This window comes from Geospiza fortis, unplaced genomic scaffold (assembly GCF_000277835.1).
Source record: "Geospiza fortis unplaced genomic scaffold, GeoFor_1.0 scaffold636, whole genome shotgun sequence".
Classification (NCBI taxonomy): domain Eukaryota; kingdom Metazoa; phylum Chordata; class Aves; order Passeriformes; family Thraupidae; genus Geospiza; species Geospiza fortis.
This window is the reverse complement of record NW_005054435.1, coordinates 843476-856871: the sequence shown is the minus strand read 5'-3', so window position 1 is coordinate 856871 and position 13396 is coordinate 843476.

Sequence of the window (13396 nt, the reverse complement as noted above, 5' to 3'; positions counted from 1 at the left end):
CCCCAGGTGAGTCCGCGACACGCAGGGAGGGTTGGGGGCCGCCCCCGGGGCCGCCTCCGCCTCTCCGCGTCCCCCGGGAAGGCACGGACTGAGTGGTGCTCCGCCGATGCAGCATCCCCTGTCCTCGACCGCCCTCTGAGCCCGCGCTCTCTCTAGAGTAGCTACGTTTGCCATTTAAAATTCAGGGGAAATCTGAAGGTGCGCCCACCCTGCAGCTTTTACTCTCTAAGAAAGTATTATAAAACTCCCCTCAGGCTCTCTTTGCGGAGGAGGTTATGTTGGCTTTCCTTTGGCATACAGAGATCCTAATTTGACACAATTAGAGAATTTTTAATGTAGCATTTTCCAGTGCGGGAGGCACCTTTTGAAAAAACTTCTGCCCCCCCCCGCCCCCAGCTTCAACCACATCTAATTCAGTTTTCCTCCTTTTACTCCACAGGAGCTATTCCATCATATAGCTAAAATGCCAAGCTTTACTCTGTAGAGTGGGAGCAGACCTGACAACACCCCATGGCTGACCCTACCCCATCTCTGATGTCCCTCAGGGACCACTCTGGCCCCAGCACAGCAGCTGCTGTTCCCCAGGTAATACCTGGGGCTGGTGTCGATGTCCTGTGGCTGAGCAGCCACCTCCTGCTGTCTGCCCCCATCCTGTGCAGGGCATCAGGGGTGGCACCGACAGTGAAGAAACTCGGCTGCTGGGCCTTTAGGAAATTTGTGCAGACCTTTGGCTGCAGACCTTTCACAGCATGGTTTTTTCATATCTCTCTGGAACCAGGGTGTCTTTCAGAGCGTGAGCTTAAGCGAACATGAGTACTGACCTGTGCTCACTCTGGTGAGTCTCTGCACCATGGCAAAAGATGGACTGACACCGGTTTGTCCCTACAGGAAGGACCTGTGGAGAAGCTAAGAATAGGTGCTATCAGCTGTGCAGTGAGCTTGGCAAAAAGAAATTATTTTAGTGCTATAGAGCTGATGTTCTTGTTTAGAAGTGTGGGGTTTAGGGGTTCTTCTTTAAGCCACATTTAGATGGCAGCTGTTGGGGCGGTGTGGCTGCAGGCAGCCAGGTCTCCAGCATTGCTGTGGGGTGTATTTTTACGGGGCAGGTTGCTGCTAATTCAACAAGTGCCTCTCAGTGCACGATCTGCCTGCTTCACTCCTGCTGTGCATGCTCTGTTACAAGGCAGCATGCTGCGAGCACGAGGACGCTGTTGGAGGGAACATAGGATATTCCATCTCTCCAGCCCTTGCTGCAGTGATCTGAGCTCTCTTCTCCTGCTCACTGCTGAGTGACTTGGCATGGGGGAAGTCTGCTAATGGTGCAGTGGTAGTTACAATCAAGTTGGAGAGGCCCTCCTCCAGAGGGTGTTGGCATTGCTCTGGCCCTTCTTCCAGCTGGCTCACTATGGCTTTTTATTTCAAGCTTTTTAAACTGTTGCACACTCTGGGATTTAGAACAGATCTTTTACTTGCATCATTACAGATCCATCATCTCTTACGCAGACTGTCCCAACGTGCAGTCCTGCTTGGCAGGGGCTTTGCAAGACATAGGACACTCTGTTTGGGGTACTAGTCCTGGAGCTGATGCCATGCTGCCTCACGCTCCTTGGGCCATGAGGATTTGCTGTCTGTAGCCCCTCCTAGTGCCTGGTGCCCCAGCTGCCCTTCTCCACTCTTGGCTGGTTTTTCAGTCATGGGAAAATGATGAGAGAACAATCCAGTGTAAGTTTCCTTGCCAGTGACTCATCAGCCTCATATCTCTATGGTTTTCTTGTTTTTCCTCTGTGAAAATGGTGGGAATGATTTTGGCCTCCCATCAGTGATTAGAAAGAAGGTGACTAATGGTTTTACTCAATTAATATGAGTAGCCATAAAACTGCAACACATATTCTGCATGAGCACCAGGAGATTACCTTCAGAATGTGACTTCACAGATAAGTGAAGTGTTTAAAACCTTGGCAATGGTTTTAAAACGTTGGGGCACTTCTAATAACTTGTGTTGCAGAAGCCCTTCATACTTATTGTATTGCATGGAGCAGAGAGAATCTGATTTTTGTAATGACTCTTTACAAGCATGACTGACAGGGCACAGTTACCTTTCTCTGGAAAATGAAAAGTAGTACATGATTTTTCTGACATATAAGCATTTTACACCAACAGTGCAGGAGAAAAGTTTATGGGGGCTATGCAGTGAAACATCTGCAGGTCAGAGGATTATAATCTATTTGCTTTGTCTTGTTTTGGTACTAGTACTGCATCTCAAATGTTGTCATTTCACATATACCTGCAGTGCAGCAATAAATACCTCAAATTCACAAGATGAGTGCTCCTTTTAAGTAAGCTCCATGTTCCAGTGCTGTCATCTGCAGCGTAAATTGGAAGGACAAGCAGGGGAGTTGTTTGGCATCACACACCCAAGTGGCATCAAACATCTGCTCCATTCAAACGATTTTCCATTTCTTGATGTGTGTTTTAGGGCACAGCTGTGGAGGCAGCACTTTCCCCTCTGCTGGTGGAAGGTGGATGGTTATACAGCTCTTCAGTGCTGGTGTTATAGGTGATTTGTTTTCCCAAAGATTGATGCTGCCAATCTTTGATTGATCCTTTTGCTCAGGAAGGAGGGCAGGCTGCCCCTTGTGCAAAGATCCAGAGATCTTCTAGGAAGTTTCTAAATTCCCAGTGTCCAACCTCTCAACAGAAGGTGTGCACCCATTTGTTCAATCAGGGATGAGAGGCAGAAGTAAGCCAAAGGCTCTAAAAGATTAGCCCGATGAATCATCGAGGGAAGATGTAAACAAGCTGCAGGGTGAGAGAAACACAAGATTGAATCATTAGTAGGAAATGACTCCTGAGCCCTGCGTGTTGCTGAAGTGCACAGGCACAGGTATCCTGTCCTGGGAGGGGGCAAGGTTTCCCTTCTTTCAGCACCGAGGTATTGGGACACCTCATTACTGGGCCATTGCTGGCAACACCAGAGGGAGGTCAGATAAGAGCCGTGAAAAGCCCTTGGGGAATCCATAAGGAAAGAGTTAAACATGTATGCTTTTGTTGGCTGGCAGCTATAGGGCAACCAAATCATCTGCAAGTATTTGAAAGATACAAACTCTGAGGAAGAAGATAATTTATTTAACAGGATCTGTAACAGGGCACAAGAGAGTACAGATGGGGAGTACTAACACTACAGGGAGGAGAAAGTACTTGACAACAAGGTGTGTTAACTCAGGAAATCATCTCCCAGGGAAGACACACCAAGCTCGATGTTTGCCCCTTGAAAATTAGCCTGTCACTAGGCGGAATAATGCTGTGCTCTTATGAAGAGGCACTATGTTGTCACCTCTTTTCTCATCTGTAGATTAAAAGACACAAAGGTTCATTGGACCAGAACAGTTCCCAGTGAGGCCTGAAGAATTATGCCAGAAATGTCCTGATTTGGGTATTTACAAATACTCTAAAGCAAACACAGCAATCTGTTTCTTTTTCTGATGATTAATCTGGTGTATTTTCACAGTGACAGGTAGTGGCATAGCTCCACTCACAGCCACAGCTGTGCAAGGCCTCCTCAGTATCTTTACTTTTTTGGCATCCCTGAGAAACTCTCTACTGTGTTGCTTCCCTTCAAACGTTGTTACATCTCTCAAATTCCACTTTGAAAATCCACCTCTGTGAAGGGCTGTCAGAATTCTGACAGTCATTTAAGATCTGTTTTGAAGTGCCTTGGGGGGACTTCAGCCAAAGCAGGTTTTCTGTTCAGGTGTATGGGCACATCTGAGCTGACAAAACTTTCAATACAGAATGTGATGGTCCATCTTATTTGGACTTACAAAAGAAATTATTATTATTTTTTTTATTACTACTACTACTACTACTATTACTACTGTTACTACTGTTACTTTGATATTTTACCACGTAGTAATGACTGCAAATTTTAGAGAATGGGGAATATATTGTTTCATGTAGTTACAAAAATGGAAATGTTAATCAGTTCTGTGAGAAATCTATATAATTATTGGAGGAAATTTATGGAAAGCCTGACAAATCCAAATGTTACATGTTTTCAGTGTGGCTTTCAGTGAAACTCAGCAGCATGTGCTTCAGGTAACTTCTCTCTGAAAAGGCATATCCTATTTTTGATTCCAAAAAAATGAGCATCTTCAGAACAGAGCTTGTCAATAGCAATGGCATTATTCCTGGATAATTTTTTTAATAATTAGGGATAAAATGCACATCCTCAGTCTGCTTAGTTTATTATTTCTGTCTTTATGGGTGGGGTTTTTTTAAATTTAATTTTGTACTTTTTATGGATCTGTGTTGACAGAAGTGGCACTCTGCAAAAATGGTTAAGAGACAAGTCTCTGCTTGCTGAAGAAAGCAGTTGATAGAGAAAAACAAATTAATTTTCATTCTAGCCTTTGTGCACAAGGCTTTACTTAATCTCTGTGTTAGCAAATGGCTCTTCTGCTTTTTCGAGATTTAATATCTTTAAAAGCTCAGTTCACTGTGAGTCTGCTGCGCTCACCAGGGCATGCTCACACCTATTTAACACCTGGGACGTGCTGTGTGCTGGCTTATTAAAATTTATGCCGCATTAAGGAGCCTGTCAAGAGGCAACTCTCTGTCTTCACGCATGGTAATGAAGTTTTCAGAGGAATCTGGTCTTTCGCAAAAGATCACCTGTCTTTGGTAGAACAGGTTTTGCTGGAGCTTTGATTGATAGCTGCAGACAAGTTTAACTGCTCTGCTTGGAGAAAGGATCACTGGTGTATACTTTCCCTCCGTTCTTTTCTCTTCCTTTGGGTTGATTGATGTATTCAAACCAGTCCTTTCTACACAACGTGAACGCCAGGTAACATCAGACGTGGCATGAAACCTTGATATTCCCGTCCTGAAAATGAGAAAAGCCTCCCAAAAACTCTGGGAACTTCAGGTCATGACAGTGTCGCTGACTCCTTGGGACAGCCTAGGGCTGCGTGTGTGAGCCCTGGGAGATTCCGATGGCCCAGGGAGCCATGGGGGAGTGAGGATTGGCAGGAGGTGGAAACCATGGGAGAGTGAGGATTGGCGAGAGGTGGAGGAGGAGCAGAACAAAACACAGGTGTGGCCAATGGGGGGGGGAATCAGGCTGGATTACTTGCAGCTGAGGGTGGACACAGAGAGGTTAAAAGCACTGGGACAGGCACCTGTTGGGTCTTCTGGAGAGAGAGGAGGGCTGGGAAGTGCTGTCCCAGGTCTTGGCTGCTGCCTGGGCAATAGTGGTGCCTTCTGGAGCAGCTTGGTGGGTGTCTGTCTGTCTGTCTGTCTGTCTGTCTGTCTGTCTGTCAAGAGAAACCGGTGAGGATGGAGGGGCCCAGGGCAGAGGAGATCCAGGAACAGTAGGTGACATGTTTATGTATTTCACTGTGCTTGAGTTATTGTGTAGGAAAGAGCAGGGCGTGGCCCTCCTTAGAGGATGAAGGAAAATGTGTATGCGAGGCTTTTTTGTCTTCTTCAGCCAAACAGTTCCCAGGAAAACAGTGAGGTCTTACAAAGCAGGTGATGATGAGGCCTCTCCTGCTTTGCCAAATCTCCCCAGCAGTTCCATAGCAGTTTTGGTGTCTGCATAGAGGTTTTTCTGTCCGTCCTGTGAACACAGCTTAGCACCCTTTTCCTAGACAGAGGGGTACCATGTGTTGGGTTGATGTGCCCTCCTTTACTTTAAAGTTATGGAAATTAGACAGTATATCTTCTTGGTCTTTTCATAAGCCCCTGATGAAATAATTTTGTTAAGAGTGCCAGTAATTGAAGTTATGTAAACAATTTCTTTGTTAAATTACACAGTTTGGTTGAAGTAGAAGTCTATACATTTTATAATTCTGCTTTAGTGAAGTCTACTTTAATGGACTTGTCTATGTCTGTTGCCCTGATTCACATATAAACTCCTGGAGATTCATCAGCTGTCAGAAAATGATGGATGTTTAGCAGAGGAATTAGAGGTCCACAATATGTTGTTGTGCAAAGAGTAAGCATGGAGGAAAAGAGGCGCATTGCTGCTCTGCCCCAGCCCTGTGTTCACATACCTCATTCAAACCTGCCTGAATTCAATCACCTTATCCATGGCTCAAAAAAACTGGGAGGGAAATGTGTGCCCCTGGCCTGTGTGTGCACTGCTCATCCTCTCCTGGCTGCTGGTTACCCTAATTCCTCAGGTGGGGAAACAGAAGCATGAAGGGTTCTGAGCAGGGATACAGTGCAAGCCTCTGGTGGGGATCACCTGAGTTTGCCTCTCAAAACCTGAGTGTGGGCAGTGACCCACCTGCCTCAAGGCCCTTGGTGGCTGAAGCCAAATGTTTCGGTTCCTGGAGCTGAATACAAATGGATTCAGAGCTGCTCCTACGTGCACTGTTACCTGCCACTTTAATGCAGGTCAGAAAGCCAGAAGACTGCTAGAGAGTGTGTTATAATCCCAGCTAAGAAAGCTTGCAATTTGCCCTTCAGCTCAGGGAAAAGAGCGCTTTCCCCCTGGTCCTGCTGTGGTATGGAAGGCAGGTGAACCTGCTTTAGGAAAAATAGCTTGTTTTGCCCTGTGGGTGGCTGGTTACTGGGAGTGCAGTGAGGAAACTTATTTAATGACCCCACAAAGGTCCCTTCCACCCTGTGATAGCAGCTTGGTGGCCTTTACATGTGGCCCTAAGCCCCCAAACGAATTTCTTTTTCAACCTCTTGTTTCTGCCACCAGTTCTGTAAGTAACAACAGGTTCCATGGAAAACACAAACGTTTGATAACACTTTAGGAATAAAAGACCTCAAGAATCAGCAAATGCTTGTGACAGGGCAGAGCTGTGTGACCTGTAACAAACTCCTTTGTCTGCTTGTCTTAGCCTGCAGCTCTGAGAAACCAAGTATCACCTGGGAGTTTCTGTAGAAATAATTTAACTTTTAAAGGAAATGCATAGTCATGGAACTGTGCAATATTTATTTAAACAGAAATGAAATTAAAAAGTGAAGGTTTTTTTAATCTTGTTCCTCCACTTTAGTCTGGTCCTTTGAGCATAGTCAAGACACGGCTGGATTTCTCATTCACTATTTGAAAGCTCTTTGCTTGATGTCATTTATGAATATCAAATTTTAAAAAAAATTGTTTGCTTGGCCAAAGTCTGCCTTGACTGCAGAGATATCTCACTGTTGTAAAATCTTTCCCCTTTCAGTTTTCCTTTGAGGGGAATTATTTGAACACTGGAAAGTGCTGAAATGCTATTCAGTTCTAGTACAGAGGAAGGCATGAAATGCTTTTGTGAATCGTGATGATTTTGGTTGCAGTCTCCACTGAAGTAAGCTGACTGATCAAGGGGGTTTACTGTTTTCTCTTTTGTTCATCACAACTGTTGGGTTAGTTTGCAGTCTTTTGGGCATTAACCATTTCCTCAATGCGTAACATATAACCCCAAATTAAATGCAAAGTCTTAATAAGGCTTGATGACAAAAAAATTTAAAAACCCAAACCAGGGTGTTTTATTTTTTCCCCTATTGATCTTACAATATCTGTATTGGATTCATTTTGAGGTCAGCAGAATTTTCCTGTGTTAAAGACAAACTCTTGGCATGAGATTATCTATTCCTATGGAAAATTTGGCTTACAGAAACCTGCTCAGTTTGATACTACCGAAAGCAGAGCTGGTGGGGGACCTGCCTAGAGCAGCTGGGAATGCTTAGTAAGCAGAAATATTCTGGGATCAAATATTAGGCTGTGTGGGTAAAAAAACTCTTCCTCTTTTCCCCGCTAGTGCCGCGTTCCCGAGGAGTGCCACGAGATGGCGCGCTTTCTGTGAGGTTCAGCCCTCCTTCAAAATCCCTGGGACTATGGGATATATAGGGAGGGATTTCAGCGAGTCAGCGTTTGCGTTATTCATCTCTTCCCTTCCCCTTTGACTATTACCATGCCTATTTTTGAAAAACTTGCTACTGAGCGTGGTTTAGGGTGATTTAAATGAAGTTCCTACAGTGACTGAAACAGGGAGCCTGACAATAAGCAGGCATCCATCCTCCTCTGCCACTGTGTTCAGGAGAGTAACTTGTGGTCAGTTGGTATTAAGCTGCTTACAGCAATTGTATGTATCCCTACTACACTGGAATATAGATCCTGGTGCGGATGGAGGCTGGGGTTGCTGAGAAGTTGGTGTTTCCTGGTTTCTCCCTCTGGTTAGAGGCACAGCAGCTGCTCCCTGTTCCTAGGACCTATGGCATCGCCTCCTGTTCAGTCAGGTGCACCTCCCAACCCTGAGAGGCAAGTCCTAATTAGCCATAAATATTTATTTATTTTGGCTGAAGGCAAAAAGGAAATTTATGTCCACAGCTCTCTTCAGCAAATAATAGCACACCCGGAAGGAGATAGGTTAGCCATTAAAAGAATAAAACGCATCTGCTCCTGCTTGCTAGTTTGGATGCAAAGTTGCAATGTGCTGGTTTGCCAGGTGCCATGGCACAGATGGGATTGCACCACCTTTCCCTGCAGCTCACTGCCTAATTCTGCAAGTCCTGCACTGTTGTGCCTAAGGGCTTTAGAGGTGTTGGAGGGATCAGGGCAGGAATTTCTCCCCTTTTCTTCCCTCTTACCAGTCCAGAGTTAGGAGCTGTGCAGTTAGAGAGGAACGAGATTTGCTGTGTTGGAAAATTTGTGTGACAAAACTTTCACGTTGCCTAACCTCAGTTTCACCCATACCAGGGGATAACAAGGTCTGGATACTTCTCTCTTCTCATTCTGGGAAAATGGTTTGACTGCCTCAGTTATGACATCTCTTTCCTTCTTAACTCCACTCTTGGATCTGGGCATTTCCTTTTTTGATCAATGGCCTCCAGACCTGGAATGGAATAGCAATTTCCTTTTTAGGGTTTTGGTTACCTGGGGTGTGGTCAAGCAGGTGGTGTTGCAGGCAGCTCATGAGAAGTCAGCCAAACCACTGACTGAAAATAGATACAACAAAATGAGGAGCTCAGGACAGAGGAGAAGGCAGGGAATGACATTTAACATCAGGCATCTGTGGTTCCCCTTGCAAATGGGATTATCCTGTAGCATCTGAATGCCGAAAAATCACTCTGGTTCTTGGTCTGGTGAGGGGTCAGGATATGTGGCAGGAGTTACATGAACACATCAAAACCAATTCCAATCTATAGTTTAGGGTTTAGTGCTTTCTACTAATTCTTGAGTAGAGATTTGCATCAAGGCACTTTTATTAAGAATAATTACTGTTTTAACCATGTCACTTCTGGAAAAGGAGGCTTGAGGTTTCATAGGAGCCTGAGTGGATCTTGAAAAGACTTGCAGCCCCTGACTTTGAGTTCATCCTTTAATCTGAAAAAAATTAGCATTAGAAATGCTATCAATAGAATCAAGACAACCAAGTTTTCCTTTGTGAATACCTGAATAATGACTATTATTGGAAAGTTATTGCTGGGGATTGGAGGGGGAACACCTTTCAGTAAACAGAGCTGCAGTTTGCATCAGGATGTTATTTGTTCCTGTGTTTCTGGACCTTAACCTGGCTCTGGTTTACCTACAGCTCTGCTGTCATTGACACTGGGAATTGTTGGTGTGCTATATTAATTGTTTCAACCTTGAAAATATGAATTAAAATAAAATTAAAATAGCAAAAACTCCACCAAAAAAGGAGTTGCAGAGTCACTGAGGTTTTTTAGAGGAATTATACTGCGGACATTTCTCCTAAACTTGTAGTTTATTCCCAGGCAAACAGCTAGTTTAGGGAGAGTAAAATATTCTGTCATACACCCAACTCTTTAAAAATATAATGGAGGTGAGAAATTGAAACTACTGATAGTGTCCTATTTTTAACAGTAGGATCAGTAATCCATGGAGGAATTGTGCCTGGCAATTATCAGGGTGGGATTAGTAGAATGCTAAGAAATGCTATTTTAAATTGTCTTTTAATATTTTTCCTGAGGTGAAGGTTGGGGTTTATACAGTGACAGGCCTTCAGCCTTGATCTTGGTGGCTCCCTTCCAACTCAGAATATTGTGTTTCTGTTTGATTGTGTATGACAGTGAGGAGGAGAAGGTTTATGGAATTTTGTCCTATCCATGGTTATGCCCAAAGCTCCATGTTTAAATGGCGTTGTTCATGCATAAACCTTTGAGTGGCCTACTTGCCTTTTAAAGTTTAAAAATTAAGCAACGGAGCATTTTACTCTAGAGTGTTTGTGTCTGGGTGTGTGTTGGCATTGAACAACTAAAATGCACTTTACTTATGTGCTGGCAATTTAGGCAGGTTTGTCTTAGTTCAGGTATCAAAATGTATTGTAGAAACCAGGAAAGTGGCTTTAGAAGTCTTGAGCTAAGTGCTAAAAATATTTCTTGTGTTTTTGAGTACTAAAGACAAAGTGTTGAGGATTATATGGAAAGTTATAGACAGAATGAAATTAAGTTCCAAACAAATCATTAAAGCTCTGTGGGACACAAATGCCTCCTGATAAAACTGTTGGGTTATTTGGGTTTGATGTGGGCTCCACGCAGTTTGAAATGAAATCAGACTGTTAGGGTTTTGGTGAAGAGCCACTTGGAAGGTTGAGATCAGCATGTTTTAGAAACTTAATGAAAGGCTGAAAAGAAAAGAAGTTGATGTAGGCTTTGGTTTTGTCTCCAGGCTTACTTCCTCTCATAATCAAAGCAGAAATCTGTGGGCCTACTTCTGCTCTTCCTTATGGGAGCCAAGGCTTTTGCTGTGTCAGGTGAGAACAGCCACATGGAGGTGGGAGGGTGCTTCTTATCCTGGCACCTTCAGAATAATTTATGGATTCTTTTCTTCTTCATGAGTCAATAGGTAAATCAAAGAGGCAGTTCTCAGTGACACTGAGGGCCTTTGGCAAGTAGAGAGAGAAAGAACAAAGCAGAGCAAAGTCAGTAGCTTGTGACTTGAAACCTGGGCTCAGTTATCAGTCCCCAGCAGTGACCTTGGGGACACCACTGAGCCTCAGCTTGCCTTTATTCTCCATTTGAAAATGAAGATAATGCTGTTCCTGTATCCCAGGACTCTTGTGTTGCTTCTAATGGGAGTCCCCCTGGTGAGAAAGAGGTCTCGTTACAAGACCTCACTTAGAAGTGTTTTAGGGAACAGTAAATGCAAACCCCACACTTGTTTAGCGACTTTAGGCCAGTTCATTTCAGCTAAACTTATTTCTCTTCTCCACAGAGAGGGAAACAACCACTCATGGGTGGTTTTTATTTTTGTGCCTCAGATTTTTTGAATTTCCATTACGCTAACAGAACTCAATTATTTTTCTCTCAGCTCCTCTCTCCTAAGTAGAACTAATGGCCTTAATTGTTAAGGGAAATACCTTTCTGAACTTGAATTGGTTGCTCTGGATGGTTACTTAGTGCTATCCCAAAGTTCCTGCATGGGGGACAAGACAAGTGTTTGCTATTATAGATGAGTTGTGTCCTCATACACCATTTCTGTGTGGAAGTGTAGAGCACAAAGCCCAAGTGATCTGCTCGTGATAAGCTGTAGCTTGGAACAACTGGAAATGCAGGAATACATCCTGAGCACTTGGCTCCTTTTCTCCCTCCTTTCCCCAGAGGAGGAATCCTTATCACGAGTGATGAGGGATGTAAACTGTGTTCCTCAGGAAGAATTAGCCTGGAAATCAATGCCTTAGTACAGTGCTGTAGAGCTGTCCTAGTAACCAAGAGTAGCATCAAGGACTAGAATCTGGCTGAAGTGATATGTCTTTGCTTGAATTGAGATTATTGTATTGATGGCAACCTTGTCATGTGTCTTACTCTAAAGACAATTTCAAAGAAACGTGCACCTCCTCTGAGTAAATGAAAATAACATTGTTTTCCAGTAAGAGAAATTCAGCTGCCTGCTGCTGTAATTGGTTTGAATGCCTGTACCTCCCATTAACCTCTTCACATTGTACTGGTGTCCCCAGAGAAATCAGGAATCTGTCAGAGTGCTGCTCTGTAATGGCTCATGGATTAGAAGTAATGAATCACTTACAGGAAGTTTTCTTTGCTGGAATATAAAAACATTTAGTCTCCAAAGCAACTCTCAAAGTGCTTTAAAAAACAAGAAAATCTTGTACTTTGTACTCTTAGCCTGTCCTTCAGCAGCCCCCTGATGCCAGCACATGCAGCAAGGAGTGAATTTTATAAACTTTCTGTCAGTGTTAAACTTTGAAGTTTTTTCCCCTGCCTGTAAACCAGTAAAACTCTCCTCTTGTCCCTTATTTTAATGGTGTTACTGCTTAGTGTTTGCCTCACACCTTCCACGCATGAGGTGCTGGAGTGCAGCACAAAGCTCTCTCCATTTGTGCTGAGCTGTCCTCGAGTAGGAGCTCAGGGAAAAGGGGGCATTAGGAAATTTCTATCCTCTGGCACCAAGTCTGGAACAAAACAGATTCCTCTCTGTCAGTCTTAATCAAATAATGAACTTGAAACTGCCCTATTTTTTCCCAGCCTCACCTTTCCTTCTGACAGTGGTTCATCAAGGATTTTGGACTCTTTCACTTCCATAGAGACATTAAAGTGTGGAAAAGCATTAAGGGTTGATCTTCATTTATAATTCCATAAGGAAATGGTTTGCTTCGTGGAGTTTCCAAAGCCTGAAATCTCCCTTGGTAAGCCTATTGCCCTTCAGTTCCTCTACAATAGGCTTTTAAAATATTTTGCAATGGGACTTCATTTTTAGGAGGAAATATTTTAACTAGGACAATAACAGGCCTTGGCCTTTCTATCCTGTGTGAGAAGTGCTTTAATGTGATTCGTGTGCTCCAACTGTTTTTGATAAATTGAAAGACCTTTCCATTTTTAGCAGCTTCTGGATACGTAGCAGAGCAAACTCTGCCTTAAGGAGGGCCTTGCTCCTTTATTCTCTTCTGTGATGCATTTAAAGGTAGTTATGTAGGGTCACATAGCAGCTCAGGAATAGCATTGGTAGCAAAATGAGGCACAATGCTTTTGGGCATGAGATGAGGACCTGCTGGGAGACTGCCTTGATACAGCAAACCATCCATCTTCCTATTTATTTATTGTTTACAAACTGCTTAAAACAACTTCAAGGGGCTGTGCTTCTGAAATGAACTGCATTTGTGCTAACTTTTCTTCCCCCTGGATTTTTCCATTGTTTCCAGAAAAACACACAGATGTGTTTTAGTGCTGCAACTAGACTCTGAAAACATTTTCAAGCCCCTTATTAGAAACCCCATATCAAATTAATTATTTCACATATCTGATGAATCCTGCATGCCCTCTCGCCTTCCTGTGCAGCTACAACCCCAGGATGCCACTCTCTGTGGACAAGTCTTGTGCCTTGAAATAGACTGGGAGCTGACAGGGCCCTGCTTGCAAAGTCTCAATGTGTGCCAGAGCTAAATATACCATTAAGGCAATGCCACTCTTTTTCTGATATTTT